General features: G+C 41.7%; 1 protein-coding gene across 1 annotated transcript in view; it reads right to left on the bottom strand.

Moving 5' to 3' along the window:
- Positions 1-14,439, bottom strand: part of SH3RF3 (SH3 domain containing ring finger 3) — a 247,016-nt gene that overhangs the window by 60,888 nt on the left and 171,689 nt on the right. The gene's annotated exons all lie outside the window — the stretch shown is intronic.

The following is a 14,439-nucleotide window of genomic DNA, read 5'->3' as shown; positions in this document are numbered from 1 at the left end:
CTACACCTGATGTAGAGGTGTAGAAGCACCAGCAGCAGAGCACCAGGACCTTCAGACCAGTTTTCAACCTGCTGTTCCTCATTCAATCCACACTCAAAGATAACCTCATGCCTATAAATGCTAAAGGCGTGCTGGGTGGGACAACCCTACTGCTGAAGCCTCTTGCCTCCTAGCCACCATATCTAATACAGAAAAGCTATGCCTTACATAGTTGGAGGGATTTTAGGCGTATAGGGGTGCTACAGTCACTGATGATATGTGAAGAGTGCTCTGGAGTCAGCAGTGCTTTCTGCGGCACTCATTGCCAACAGATCTTCCCTCAAGGGGTCCTAACAGCTGAGGGAAAATGCCACAGCAGACTTTTATATTAAACTAGGATGCACTGCAATATGTTTGCATTTAATGAATAAAAACAACATATGAAAAAGGGACCCATGGCTAATGTACACGTGCTTTTGCACACACTGCTATTCTGAGACCCACATAAACCAGAAGAGCATGTAATACTATTCTGGACCAAAACTAGGCTATTTTTGTTTCTGTAACCACTGTATGAGTTACAGCAGCATCCAAGAAACTCAGTCGAGGACAAGGCCTTCTCAGAGTCTAGATAAAAAAAAGAATAGTTGCTGCTCCAAACCAAGACAATGTAGGAACCTAATGCAGGTGAAAATAAAAGGGGAAAAGAGAGGGATGGGTAAGATAACAATAGAAGAGCGCAGTAAAACAAAAGTGTAATTGAGTAGCTTTTATGACTCCCAGCCACTGCTGGGAGTCACAGTGATGTAAATACAAATAAGAACTAGATATCGCTAGCCTTATGCCATTCCTCGTGAGTTTGAAAGCTCTTCTGATTCCACAAGGACTCATTCTGAGTAACAGGCAATAAACACACTAACACTTAGAAAGTAAACATCAACTTGCAAGGTCCTTCATTCTGCGACAGCTTCCACCAAGTCAACCAAGAGCCTCCAACTAATGATGCTCTACTACTGTCAGAGCTGCTGGGAGTCCTGTAACCATTCAATTAGCAGGCCATTTTCCCAGCTGCACTCTCCAGCTAGAGACCATGCTTACAGCCAGCATAGTGCACCGCACCTGCCAATTTTTGCCAATAACAGCTGATCCCATTTCAGACTCTTAAAGAATGTCCATTATTTCCCACTTCATCATTCTCTAAATTGGTACAACCTAATATTTGCCAGCAGGCTCCAAGTTGCAAGGAAACCAGATGGCTCCCCTCCCTTAAGTAGGTGTTACAGCTCCGCTTACCCAATTGATGGAGATTGTCTAGCTGAATTATTTGAAATATAAGGAGAAAAAGAGAAAGACATCAAATATGCATGATTATTTTCTACATAGGAGCGTGAGGAAATACTTAGCTAATCAACAGCAGGACCCACCCCCCATATTTTAACTATTTGAAGTTGTTAAACATAAGAGTTAAAATAAAGGATTCAGAACTTCCTGATTTTACAACAATGCTCCATATGGACAATGAAGTGCTCCAGCTCTTGGTATCAACACTCTGAATCTTTATAAGAATTGGATTATAAATCCCACTGGCTGGGATCTAATGTAACACCAAAGCTGTTCTTTTCAAAACAAGAAAATCCATTACTTTTTTGTTCAAAGCAAACCTCCTTAAAAAGGTCAATTAAGACAGCTAGGACCTAAATATGGGCTGATAAAACAATAACTCTATATCGATATAAACAAAGTCATTCCCAGTAGAAGATTAAAGGCAAAAAGAAAACCCCACCCCAAAATAGTCAAGCTAATGGACTTCTGGGAATGTCAAAGTTTTCCTGAAATACTGGAAAAAAAATATTTGGTCTGCCAAGATAAAAAATGCTTTATAGCTTCACAACTTTATTTTTGTAGAGAAATGTTTTTAAACAGCTTTGCCCACAGATGCTGGAAAGTACTTCCCAAATAGGCTATGAATACCAGAGAAAAGGTTCTGCTTACTACGGCGTAAAAGCAAATGGTGCTGCCTCTTCACAAAGAACTTTTAGAAAGCCTTTCCAAAACATAATCATGAATGCTGCAAATTTCTTATTTTAAACTCTGAGTATGTAAACAAACATTGGTTTCTCGTGTCTGTCATCTGATCTTCAGGCAGATCTGCTTCCAGAGGAGAAGCTTAATGGAAAGTTCTGACCCACAGTCAGTCTCAGGAATTTGACATTTCTGGAAGGCTGTAGCTCTTACGACAAACTCTAATACCAGAAATCAACTTTCTTGCTCATTTTTGATCCCTCCTCTAGAAAGAACCTAGGTTTGAAATTCTGGTCCCACTAAGCCCAAATCTTAAAATGCCCTTGAGACTGCAGCAGGACTGATTTTACCTCAAATCCATTCATAACAAGGCCATGTCCTAGAAAAGTCAATATGTGATTTAGAGGGACAAAGCTTGGATCTATCTGAATGCCAAAGCAGTCAAACATTCTCAGCAGCCCTGTAATCCCAGTGCTGGTAAAGCAAAACCTTGTGAGGGCAAGCCTTGTAACAGCTGAGGGACCTTACTGTTCAAGAGACGTGATGAAATGGTACAGTAAAACTGTTCACAGGGTTTCAGTCACTGCTGACTGCAGGCGCTGCATGCAGAGATAAGGATGCATCAGCCTTAGTTACAGAGCTACTGTGCCTGCTTCTCAGGGAGGCATTCTCCAGATGCAAGGAACTGTACTGGAGTCAGATCCAGCTTGTCTGGTTTTGAAAGGGAAGAAGGGTGTGTGTGGAATACCTCTGTGCACAGAGCCTTGTTCACCTCCAAACAACCTTTTACCACAAAGGGAGCAGTAATCAGGCTCTGTTCATTAAAAATTGCTGACCTTGATCAGGGAGTCACACTTGTCTCCCTGCTACAATGCAAGTTGTCATGTCTTTGGCCTCCAGCCAGACAGCCCGTGCAATATGAAATAAGGGAGAGGTTTTTTCTTCTTCTGGCTTTTAGATATGACTATTTTAGATACTGAACTTGAGACTTTACCATATGTGTGACAAAGGCACAAACATTAAGCTACCTCACTCAGGACTCCTCTGCTGCCAATTTTTTTTCTTTTTATTAATCTCTTGATAAACCTCATTTTTTTCTGCAGAATGCATTATGGTGACTTTCTCTCTCCTTCTGTCTCTGTTGCACATACTTGTATACACTCACACATATACACACAACACAGCTCACGATACGTGAGAGTTTAAAAGGGACTACTTGTAAACAGCTTCAACATATTTCTTTGTTAAGGATGAGGGGATACAGGAGAGAAACTGTCATCTTCACTGACTACCCCCTTAGTCACTTAGGTAGGATTTAATATGCCCTTTATATACCAATGTGATTTAATGAGTTATAGTTTCAATGGGCAGCATTATGCATCTACTTACATGCCCCCAGCTGGGATGAAGAATGAGGAAAAAGCTACTTCTTGTCCAGTGTGGGTCATAATTAATTCTAGTTTTAGTCTATACGACAAATTATTACTGCAGAACTTATTGTTGTTATTGTAGAACAAGATAGGAGCATGGGAAATTTAGGTCAGGTTTAAATAATTAACCTTTACTGCATCTCCCTTGACAAATATGTCATTGCATTTACTAATCCACGATAGTGGCAAATGGTTCTAGCTCAGTTTAGAGCTCCCAGGGACACCCTGATGCAACACAGCAGCTCCTGGGTTTTTATTTTTCACCGACAATGCTGTATTCTGTAAAAGAGAGGATAGTAAGTCTTATTCTGCTATTGAATACTCTTAGCTTTCTAGACATTTAGGTCTGGATAAGGGATTAGTTTCTGACTGGTATCTGACCTACCAAAGAGAGGACCACACTCTGTGTCTGGCTGAGCAACATACTTCAGTGCATACTTGACACTATGCAGGCCAAAGTGTCACTAACAGAACTAAAATGCGTGCATCAGTATTTTGTTAAACTGGAGCCAGTTTGAAGCAGAAAGGATAGTTTATTAAAACTTCCAGGAAAACAATGCTTCATTTGCTGCATATGCCTTTTTTCTATCTTTATGGAAAGTATTAGACAAAGGATAGTGCTTCTCAAATACAGGTGTAAGATCAGAAATATGTTACTTCAAGCCTTTTTAAAGGTGAAAAGTTACAAATCAATTGATACCTAATGAAAAAGAACAAATTGTTAAAAAAAAAAATATCCTCTTCAAGGTTTTGGAAAGGAACCTCTGAGCAGAGCGCAATGAAAATTAAAATTATTAATAAAACTTCTTCACAATATCCCCTTGAAAAACTGAAAATATTTTCACCTAGGGACTGCTAATTTTTATACGTCACAGTTCATAAATATTGAGAAGCCCATGCCTATCTGAATTTTATGCCTTGCAGAAACTTTGGCAATTTGGAGTTCCATAGCTGATTTTGTGATTAAAATAAACAGGTTGAATTTATTACTGCATTTTCACTTCAGAGTAGTTACTTTCAGGAAATATTAAGTTCTTATGCCCTCATTAAATCAGTTTCACTAGTATTATAACATGTTCTGAAGCACAGTGAAGTTATTAAGTAAGTGAGGGCATAACTACACAAGAGTCTCCTGTCTCTGCTTGGTCCCTGGGAGGACTGCATCTGTGAAAGCACTTTCATCCCCCAAAAGCAGCATTTTGGAAAGCTAAAGCAGCTTTTCCTTACCATTATCCCTACCGGAAAATGCAGGAAACCACTTTTCTTCTACTGTAGCCAAGTAGCAAAACATCCCTTGACTCAAATGGCCGTTAGGTGAAAGTACCTAATACTTTACATGTACATCGGGTAAGTTAGTACAGTGGATGCACAGCAGTTCCAAGGGCTTACTAATGGCATATTAGGAGAAAAAAGTTATGCCAGAGGTTCTTCAAACGAGTCATATTGAATGCATCTATAATTTTCATCTTTTATATGTTTTGCAAATTCAGATTCAAAACTATTTAGAGAAAGCCTCCGAAGTTCTCCATGGATAGTTTAAATTCATTGGATAGAAGTTACAAAATCCTATCTATCTCAATTATTCATTTAGGCAGCATCTTCTAATGAAGAATTCTTAGTAAGGCACAGTTCAAGAGAAAATATAGTTAAGCCAAAGCATTATTTAATGTTTTTGTGTTAATTTCTAACAATCTGCTATTGCCTTTTCTAATTTATTGCCAGGGAGGGACAAGCAAATGTGGAACAGATTTTCTGCAAGTGGTTTATCCATCATAGAAGATAGATTTCTGAAACCCCACACTGATTGAGAGCAGAATTATTCCATGCACCCAGAAAATACAAGAAGCGCAGTATATGTGCTTGCTTGAGCACATGCAGACAGAGCAATAGCTGCAGGAATAATTTGCCTGGGCACATCTCAAACTTCAGGTGTCCTCTTCCTCCAGTCATAGGCTGAGATGGGTCTCATTCTCTTTTCCAAAAGCCTCTTGGATATGTTAACATGTTCTCAGGGAAGGAAGTTCCTACAACCATACAGAAGACAGCCTTTCTAATAAGGGTCATACATGTACACAATTATGTATACTCTGGGAAAAGCAAGCCAACCATTTTTGTCTACAACATGATTCCCTGAAAGGCAGTAGTACTTAGCAATCTATTCCCCTGTCTTACAAGATCTTTCACATCTAGCAGCAATGTCACTTCTAACTCACTGAGAAGCTGAAGGAATGTTGCATATTAGAACAGCATGTGCTTGGACGAGCGTGTCATCATGATCTTGCAGAATGAAAATAAATGATGCGTGCAGCAGAAGTAAACACTAAGCCCTGGGTGGTGAACTGGGAATTTTTCCTCTTTTTTTTTTTTTTCCTGTCCCTTTTTTCCAAACAGTTTAAAGACGGAAAATGGTTCTCAGTGATGGAGAACAAACACATGGCTTGGTGAATCTCAGAAAAATGCGCAGGCTGCTGCAAAGTCTGCTTAGGAGCAAAGTGCTGTGAGTAACTTTACGGAAACTAAGGTCCAAGTCACTGAGAAGAAAGAAAATAAAACTAAATGCAATGACACTAAAAATAGAAGAATTCACCAAAAAGAAGTATGCTTTCCACATCTCTCTCCACTCCCTGAAACAATTCTAGATATGTAGCCTTCATCTAAAAGTATAAGGAGTATCTTACTCTGATCTGTCATCTCTGAATCTCAGATCTGCTGTGTGTCTTCAATATGCCTAAGGATTTCCTTCTCTTTTCTTCCTATCTGTCCTCTATGGACACCCTTTTTCATAATGAGATGCTCATGACTGTACCAAAGCTCCTTTGAAAGCAAAAATGTAACCAAATACAGCTTTACTTAACATCAGAAAGAATGGGAGAATCCAGCCTATTTTGACTTATAAATTATTCAGAAAGCCAAATAAAAAGTGCAGTCATGAATTCATGGGCTTGATCCTAAATCCTTTGAAGTCAGTGGCAAAACTCCAGCTGCCTTCAACGGTGGAAGGCACCATCTGGCACCAATTTCAGTACCAGAGGAGTCCCTGTTGGAGCCTGTGAGGATTTTACTGGCAAACTACTCTTTCACTAAAAACCAAAAGTCATTGGAATTTAAGTACTGTCCAGGAACAAGCTGATTTTGACAAGATATCCATCAGGATACATTTCTCAGATGATGCTTCTCAGCTAAGAAACAGAAATGACCAAGGCTACAATGGTTTGAGAATTCACCTGAGTGAAGTGACTGAAGGTCCCTGTGTGGAAGAACAGCATGGGAGACATGAAACAACATTACCACTTTCTTAGTAGAAAACCACTAGCTTTCTGCCTATGTTGAGTCTCCTTCACTCTTGTTAAACTGAAAACCTTTGCAACTCTTCCTCTGAGTCCAGGTGCCCACCTGCACAATAATGAAGATCCTGGTGCTGACAGAAGTGTGAGCAGCCTTATGCTGGGCAGCAGCCTGCAGAGGAGACCAAGATGGACTCAAGAGGCTTTCAGAAGCAGTTCAAATGTAGTTTGCATGCCTTACTGACACCTGGCAGCCTTTTACCATTGCTGCCAGCTACTGCAAGGAAGGGTAAGCCCTCTGGAGCAGCTTTGTGTCGAAATCTGGAAATCCCTTTGCTTGCAGAAACTTTCACTTTGAGCCACCTGGACCTCAAAACTTCAGCATGGGCTAAAAAAGATACTGCAGTTCCTGGAGCAGAGCTGTGTAGGTCAAAAGGGATCTGTAAGCAATACCTGCAGTGTCAATGTGCCTTAAAAAGAGCTAACCCTCCTTTTTTTAGAGATTTCTGAAACTTCCTACCTCTTCCTCAATGTTCCACAAGGGTCCTGGTGCTATTGTTCACTTGGGTGATCAACAGTCCCAATACAATACTGAATTAACTGAAAATTGACAAGTCTAATACCACCAATTACAGCAGATCGAGCCAAGGCAGGCATCAAACCTGGGACTCTTATAGCAAAGAGCTTCTTTTTTTTTTTTTAACAAAAAGTGTGACCCTGAGTAATTATAAATGGGATTGTGAACCAGACAATATCATTTAAGTTGTTGTGCGGACCCTTGTCCTCTTGATAGCTGCACAGTGCACCCATGCTACCAGACATGACATTGTGCTCTTCTGCTCATTCTCCAAGATTTCATCCTGCAAATACTGTTCTTGAAAATACTGTTTTTATAATGTTCAGGGTTGTGTGGAGGATGTAAGAATACCACATCTTTTTTTAAGGAAAACAAATTTTCCAATTCAGTATGATTGTGCAAGACATTTGATATTGCCCTGCCTGACATTGAGAAGCATGCATTTGATGGATGGACCACTCAGTGGATAAGGAATTGGCTGGACTGTTGCACTCAAAGACCTGTGGTCAAAGGCTTGATGTCCAAATGGAGACCAGTGATGACTGGCATTCCTCAGGGGTTGGTATTGGCACCAGTGCTGTTTAACATCTTTGTTGGCAACATGAACAGTGGGATTGAGTGCACCCTCAGCAAGTTTGCCGATGACACCAAGCTGTGTGGTTCGGTTGATACGCTGGAGGGAAGGAATGCCATCCAGAGGGACCTTGACATGCTTGTGAGGTGGGCCAGTGCAGAGCTCATGAAGTTGCACAAGGCCAAGTGCAAGGTCCTGCACCTGGGTCAGGGCAACCCCGAGCACAGCTAAAGCCTGGACAGAGCCTGGATTGACAGCAGTCCTGAGAAGAAGGACTTGGGGGTGTTTGATGATGAGAAGCTCAACATGACCTGGCAGTGTGCACTTACAGCACAGAAAGCCCACCATATGCTGGGCTGCATCAAAAGAACTGTGGCCAGCAGGTCAAGGGAGGTGATTCTCCACCTCTACTCTGCTCTCATCAGATCCCACCTGGAGTACCGCACACAGTTCTGGGCCACCAACATAAGCAGGATGTGCACCTGTTTGGGTGAGTCCAAAGGAGGCCACGAAAATGCTCAAAGGGCTGAAGCACCTCTCCTATGGAGACAGGCTGAGAGACTGAAGTTGTTCAGCCTGGAGAAGAGAAGGCTCAGGGGAGATCTAGCAGCCTTCCAGTACCCAAAACGGGGTAGCTGGAGACAAACCTTTTATAAGAGCATGTAGTGACAGGAGAAGAGGGAATGGCTTTAAGCTGAAAGAGGGTAGATTTAGATTAGACATAATGAAAAGATTCTTCAGTACGATGGTGATGAGACACTGGCACAAGTTGCCCAGAGAAACTGTGGCTGCCTCATCCCTGGCAGTGTTCAAGGCCAGGTTGGACAGGGCTTTGAGCAATCTGGTCTAGTGTGAGGTGTGCCTGCCCATGGTAGGGGGGTTGGAACTAGATGATTTTATGGTCCCTTCCAATAGCAACAGCACTATGATGCTATGATTCTATGAAAGAAACAAAATATATATACCTGCTGAAGTCCTTTCTGAATTTGACAACAGAATTGTTCTGGTGGATAATGAGAATAAGGCCTACATGTACCTCATATTGCCAATGCAGAAAGCATGAAGTTGGGTAAACCTGGGAAGGTCTCGAAAGCTCTTGGAATTGCAGCAAAAGGAGCCCATGGGAAAGCCAAAGTTGTTTTTCAAATACTGCAAGGCAGTATTTGTAAGTAAGTAAGGAGTCTTTGTCGTGGTGATTTACAACTTTGTGTAGAATAAGAAATCTTGTGCAATTGGGGAAAATTAAGTTTTATGTGCTGCAACTGAAGATTACCTGTGGGGAATCGCACACAAATAAATGTACTGCTTTCCTTATTCCTGATAAAGCAGTGAAATGAAGAATGAAAGCAAATGCCAAGAAAATGTTTTGGTTCAATTGCTTGTAAAAGGAACCAAGGTATACGCACTTCAAGCAGACATTTGCACTACAGGTTGTGATAAACATCTTTTGCCCTGTGTGTACTATATTTAGGACAGATGTTTTTTTACTACATAGTCTTCTGGCTCCTGCTTCCCAAATACAAGACAGAGAAGGATTTCTGGATGTGATACAGAGTATTTGCAATAGAATAACGTCCCATGGGGCTGTATAGTTAGATTCTGTGTGTGTGGAGTTCCTGCTACAGCTGGCTACAAAGCGGGATTGCTGGTTGTGGTGGAGAGTTGCAGCACCAGCTCTAGGGTCACACTGTATTTCACTGAGAACAGTCAACATCAAAGGATGTCACAAAAGCGGCTGCATCATTGGAGCACAGTGTCCAGGCCTTGGGCTCCCTATTTGCCTGTTAGAGTGAAAATGAGTCAGGACATGATGTCCTGCTGTTTCATCCATGTGTTTGATGACTCTCTAGAGGGACAGTTCTGAGATATTTCTCTGAAATGGAAGATGAACTACACATGTTTGAGATAGGCAGCAGCACACCAGGATACAGACTGTCTATATGACAAGGAGACCATCATTCTTACCTAGGCACACAGATGTAAAAAAGGAATTGCCAGCCTGAGTTTGCACCTTGTACTTGCACTGTCTTGTTTACTACGGTGTAAACTGTGCTTTAAATTAACTGCATCTTAAAGTGCCTCCTTTCCATACAGATGTGCTGATGCCTGGTACAACAACACAGGTCTATTTTTTGTCAGTGGGAACAGTACTTTGCATCCTTCTTCACCTATACAGTAAGCAGTTATTTTTAAACAATTCTTATAGGAGGTTGTCTTACCCTGGAGACCTTTATACTTCTGTCATACTTATTAAAAGGCAGACAACAGGTTGGGATAGCATTAGGTAGCAGTGGCAGTTGCACATGGCATAATCATGCACAATCTCAGTTGTGTAGGAAGCCTGACCAGGCTCTGAAAGCCAGTCTGTTAAGATATGAAAACTTGTCTTCTGTGCTATATGACAATGTGATTGGGTTTGCAACCCTCCCCCATCATCTTGTGGAAGAAAAATCTGACAAGGCTGAACTGTGACGAATTCCCTCGACTCCTCAAATTCTTGACTGAAAATGGCAGCATTCAGCCTCGCACTCATGACACGACTGGCTGTTCCCTCGCCTACAGGAACAATTTGTAGCCTTCTTTGGAGAATCCAAGATGTTAAAGTATGATTGGGTACAAGTCCAAGGTCAGAGTCAGATGTCTCTCCACTGACTTGCCAACAGCTGCAGTCAAGGAGTTCACTGAACTTTCTGGCTATCAAACTAGAAAATGTTATTTGTTCAACTTCCTGAGTTTGATTTCTGGTTTAGGGTAAAGGACACGTACCCAGTGCGGTTGAGTCATGCAATGAAGAAACTAGTACACTTCCCTCTGGTACAGTCACCTAAAGCTGGATTTGTGCTCTGGTGTCTGTCAAAGCCTGGTCTGCAGCAGGTGTCATTGCTATATAAGAGGTGTACCATTTCTTCAGTGCCAACAAGCTTTGAGCAGATCTTTTAGGATGCTCAGGCACATGTGTCACATTACTGCAATAAAGTACGATGATTGCTGGCATTTGTCACTTTTATGACATCCATATGCAAATGCTGTTTATGTTAGTATGCTACAACTGAAAGGAATTTGGAAAACCACTGCTCTAGGCCATGCTGTTTGAGTTTTGAGATGGCAAAATTAATGGGCTAGCAAAAAATCTGCACAGTAGGAAATCTTTCTGAAAGTGCAGAACACTTTTGGTTTGGCTTTTTTTTTTTTTTTTTTTACCCTGTTTCTGGGATTGCTCAAGCTCAAAAACTTTCCTAATACATTCCTTTCTGACAATGGACTGCCCTGGATTGCACCTGCATTCTGTAGACAGAGAGACAGGTTGTCCTGAGGAAACAGAATTTTTGCAGACTACGACCACACTGTGCCATGCAGTCACATAGAGACATTTGTTAATAACACTCACATTATTTTTTGCCATTAAATGCTGAAGAATTCCCACCACACGTCAGAACTCCATTGTGAAAAGCATTATGTAAACACAGAGCAACAAGACATCTCTTGGTCCAAAGAAAGTACAATTTAAGATGAGGACAAGAGACAATACATAGATACAGACAAAATACATCACAAGGCTATCTTATCAGCAAGATGGTCAGAGGATTTTGCACCCCATAAATCTTTTGTAGGCATCACAGCCAAGAACAATTTTAGAGAGGAGTCTGGAGGAGCAGTGCTGATGCAGCTGTCCGGATGCTTTTGAAGAACTCATCACAATAGTGAAGACTACTGTGAAGGAAAATGGGAATCTGAAAAAACTGACAAGGTGATTGGCATTACTGCCTGATCAAAGATAGGGATTGATCTTTCAGTAGTGAATAGAAGACCACTGGTAGAGGGAGTAATAAGTCATTAAAGTTTTGCAATTAAGGGAAAGAAAAGGGCTTCAGACAGAAAGAAAGAAGTGACAGCAGATGAGTACTCTGGATGGTCATGAACGAAGCAGGACAACATTTTCTAAGGATGCAAAAAGGATGTAGCCAGAATGAGGATACGAGATGATGAGAGTTTGATCTTTGTGAATGGCCAGCAATCACGGTGGCTAAAGACCAGGTAGGGCTGCCACCCACATGATGAATGGAGCCAGGCATGAGGGTGTGGCAATGTCTTTATTACTTTCCATGAAAGTACCATTGATCCCTCTTTAACCAGTAACCATATAGGAACAGTCACACACTTAATTAACCTACCTATGACTGTGTACTCCACTGAAAACTCTGACTTGAGTGAGAGTTGCTCTATGCAAAAGCAGGCATATATGTCTCTGGAGTGGTGCGGAGCTGCCATTGCTATGACGTTACACTCAGTCTGTTAGAGTGCTTTTGTGTCCTAAGGGACCCTCATATGACAAAACCTTGGGCTTGAGACAGAGCATGGCCCCAGGCAGTAACTAGCCAAGACAGCCCCCCAGCTGCTGTGGGGCAGAGAAGCTCAGTGCCAGTACCAAGATCTCTCAGACATTGTCATAGCCTGGGGGACTGCTAAAAATGATGTACTGTCGTGGTTTAAGCCCTCCCTCCACCCCAGTAATTAATAAATTAAGGGAGAGAAAAAACAGGCACCCATCAAATCAATATAGCCACACTTTTCCCTTCTGAGCAATGCACCCATGGAAATAAAAGTCTTTGGCTGGGAACAGGCAAGCCCCTCTGTCCACAAGACTGGAGCACGGAGAAAAGGTGCTGAGGCCATTATTTCTCCTGCGAAAGTGAAGGCACACAGTTTTTCTTCTTGCGCTAGGAAAAGGAAAGGGACAAAAGAGGAAGACATGCCTGTAAATCCCTTATTCTGCAGCTGAGGTAGAAGACCACAGAAAAGGGATCAATGAGGACAAGAAACATGCTGCTGAGCTTTACTTTCCCCACTAAAAGCAAGGCCAGCAGGGAGTGCTATCCCTCCTTCAGCACGGTCACTTCTCGAATCAGTAACACAAGGCAGAGCTGCTTCTTTTCTCAGTGCCCTCCCCTTAGCCACAGGGTAAGAGGAGAGTATCTCCAGCATGAGTACACCACCACTGTCTGAATGCTCTGGCGCCTCTCCTGCTTTGTCCCAAGGTTTCCAGAAAAATTCTGTTACAGAAAAATTCTATTATGGAAACCTCTCTCATGAAATTTCCTGTCAATTTGATTCAATTGTGTCTAAACAGATCGGAAGACTTCAAAGTCAGATTTAGAGCAGGACACTCCCTCCAGCCTTACTTAAACCTAAGCTAATATTATCAAAGTTGTTTATGGACTACCTAGTGATGCTTTGTCATAAAATTATAACTTAATAAAATAATTAGATACATTGAGGGACAACCAGGAGGTAGAGGAGGTTGCTTGTATAAAGCCTCACATTCCTCACCATTTTGGCATGATGGCTTTAAAGCACAGTTCAACAGCAGCACTGCCTGCAGAGTATCTGTGGGTGAGGGTTATTGCCCCACTCATGTTTTCTTGCAGTGAGTGTGAGATGCCACATGTCCTCCTTTCCATCCTCCCACTTTCCACCCTGTACCAGCATGGATGTTCATGTGGCTGTGCAGTAAATGGGAAGATGGAACAGATAAGACTGGAAAGTAAAAAAAGAATGACAACTTAAAGTAGCTTTCAACAGGGTGAGGTACCTGATCCATCTCTGCATGCAGCCCCAAGTAAAGTGTTGTCACAGATGAGGCAGAAGGAGGACAATCCCTTTGGCAGCAGCCCTTGTTTTTGTCAGATTAAAATAACACCAGTATCACACCCCAAAATGGACAGCAGAACATAAACAATGGATGGTCTACTTTGTAAAGGAGCAAAGTAAGCAGAACCAAGGACTCCTATGTCTACATGGGTAGACTAAACACAAAGGGGTGAGCCTTTGAGAATCCTGTATGCTCTAGAGAAAATCTGGAAAAGATGGAGATCTTCAAATGAATTCCAACTATTCCCCCTGTTTCTGATTTTTGTTTTGAATTTATTTGTACTAATTCCTCCTTTTGTCTTTTGAACTTGGTTTTCTCAATGTTCAGCTTTAACACCTAACAAAGTGTTAGAGGATTCGAGACTGAACTCGAACATCTGGTTTTGGCATAGCTAATGACATTTTTAGGATAAAAATCAACTTCATATGTTATTTTTGTTGTTTGAAGCATGTGTTCAGCATACACATGCACTCCTTGGTCTCGTTGTCCCTACAATAAAGACAGTTTGACTATTCCAGGGGCTGCCACAGTAAAAGTAAAGAAAGAAGTAAAACCATTCATAGCTTCATCCTATCACAAAATTACAAAATAAAGGGTCAAGCTCGACCATTTTTTGTGACTCTTCACCATGGTAGAATAATATTTATGTAACATGCTATCTTCTGAAAACAGAGATCAGAGGAGGCTCTAACAGGCACTGCCTGGCAAATTAATTATGGTGTCACTCACATCAGCTGTCCACCCTGTCCCTCTGATGGAGGTCACATTATCCACCACAGGCACACCAAAGGATAATGTGTGCTTCCACCTTCTCCATGTTCTTTAGCAGGCTGGGATTTTAATATTGGACCCAGTTTTCTTTGGCAGTCCCAGCACTAGTGTTGTGGTGACGCATTTGAATTGAAGATATCCACACTGAGAGT

This window comes from Neopsephotus bourkii, unplaced genomic scaffold (assembly GCF_033783945.1).
Source record: "Neopsephotus bourkii isolate Nb327-2 ecotype Australia unplaced genomic scaffold, CSIRO-AGI_Nbou_v1 NB_1760, whole genome shotgun sequence".
In the NCBI taxonomy this organism is placed as follows: Eukaryota; Metazoa; Chordata; class Aves; order Psittaciformes; family Psittacidae; genus Neopsephotus; species Neopsephotus bourkii.
This window is presented reverse-complemented; position numbering and strand designations above follow the sequence as displayed.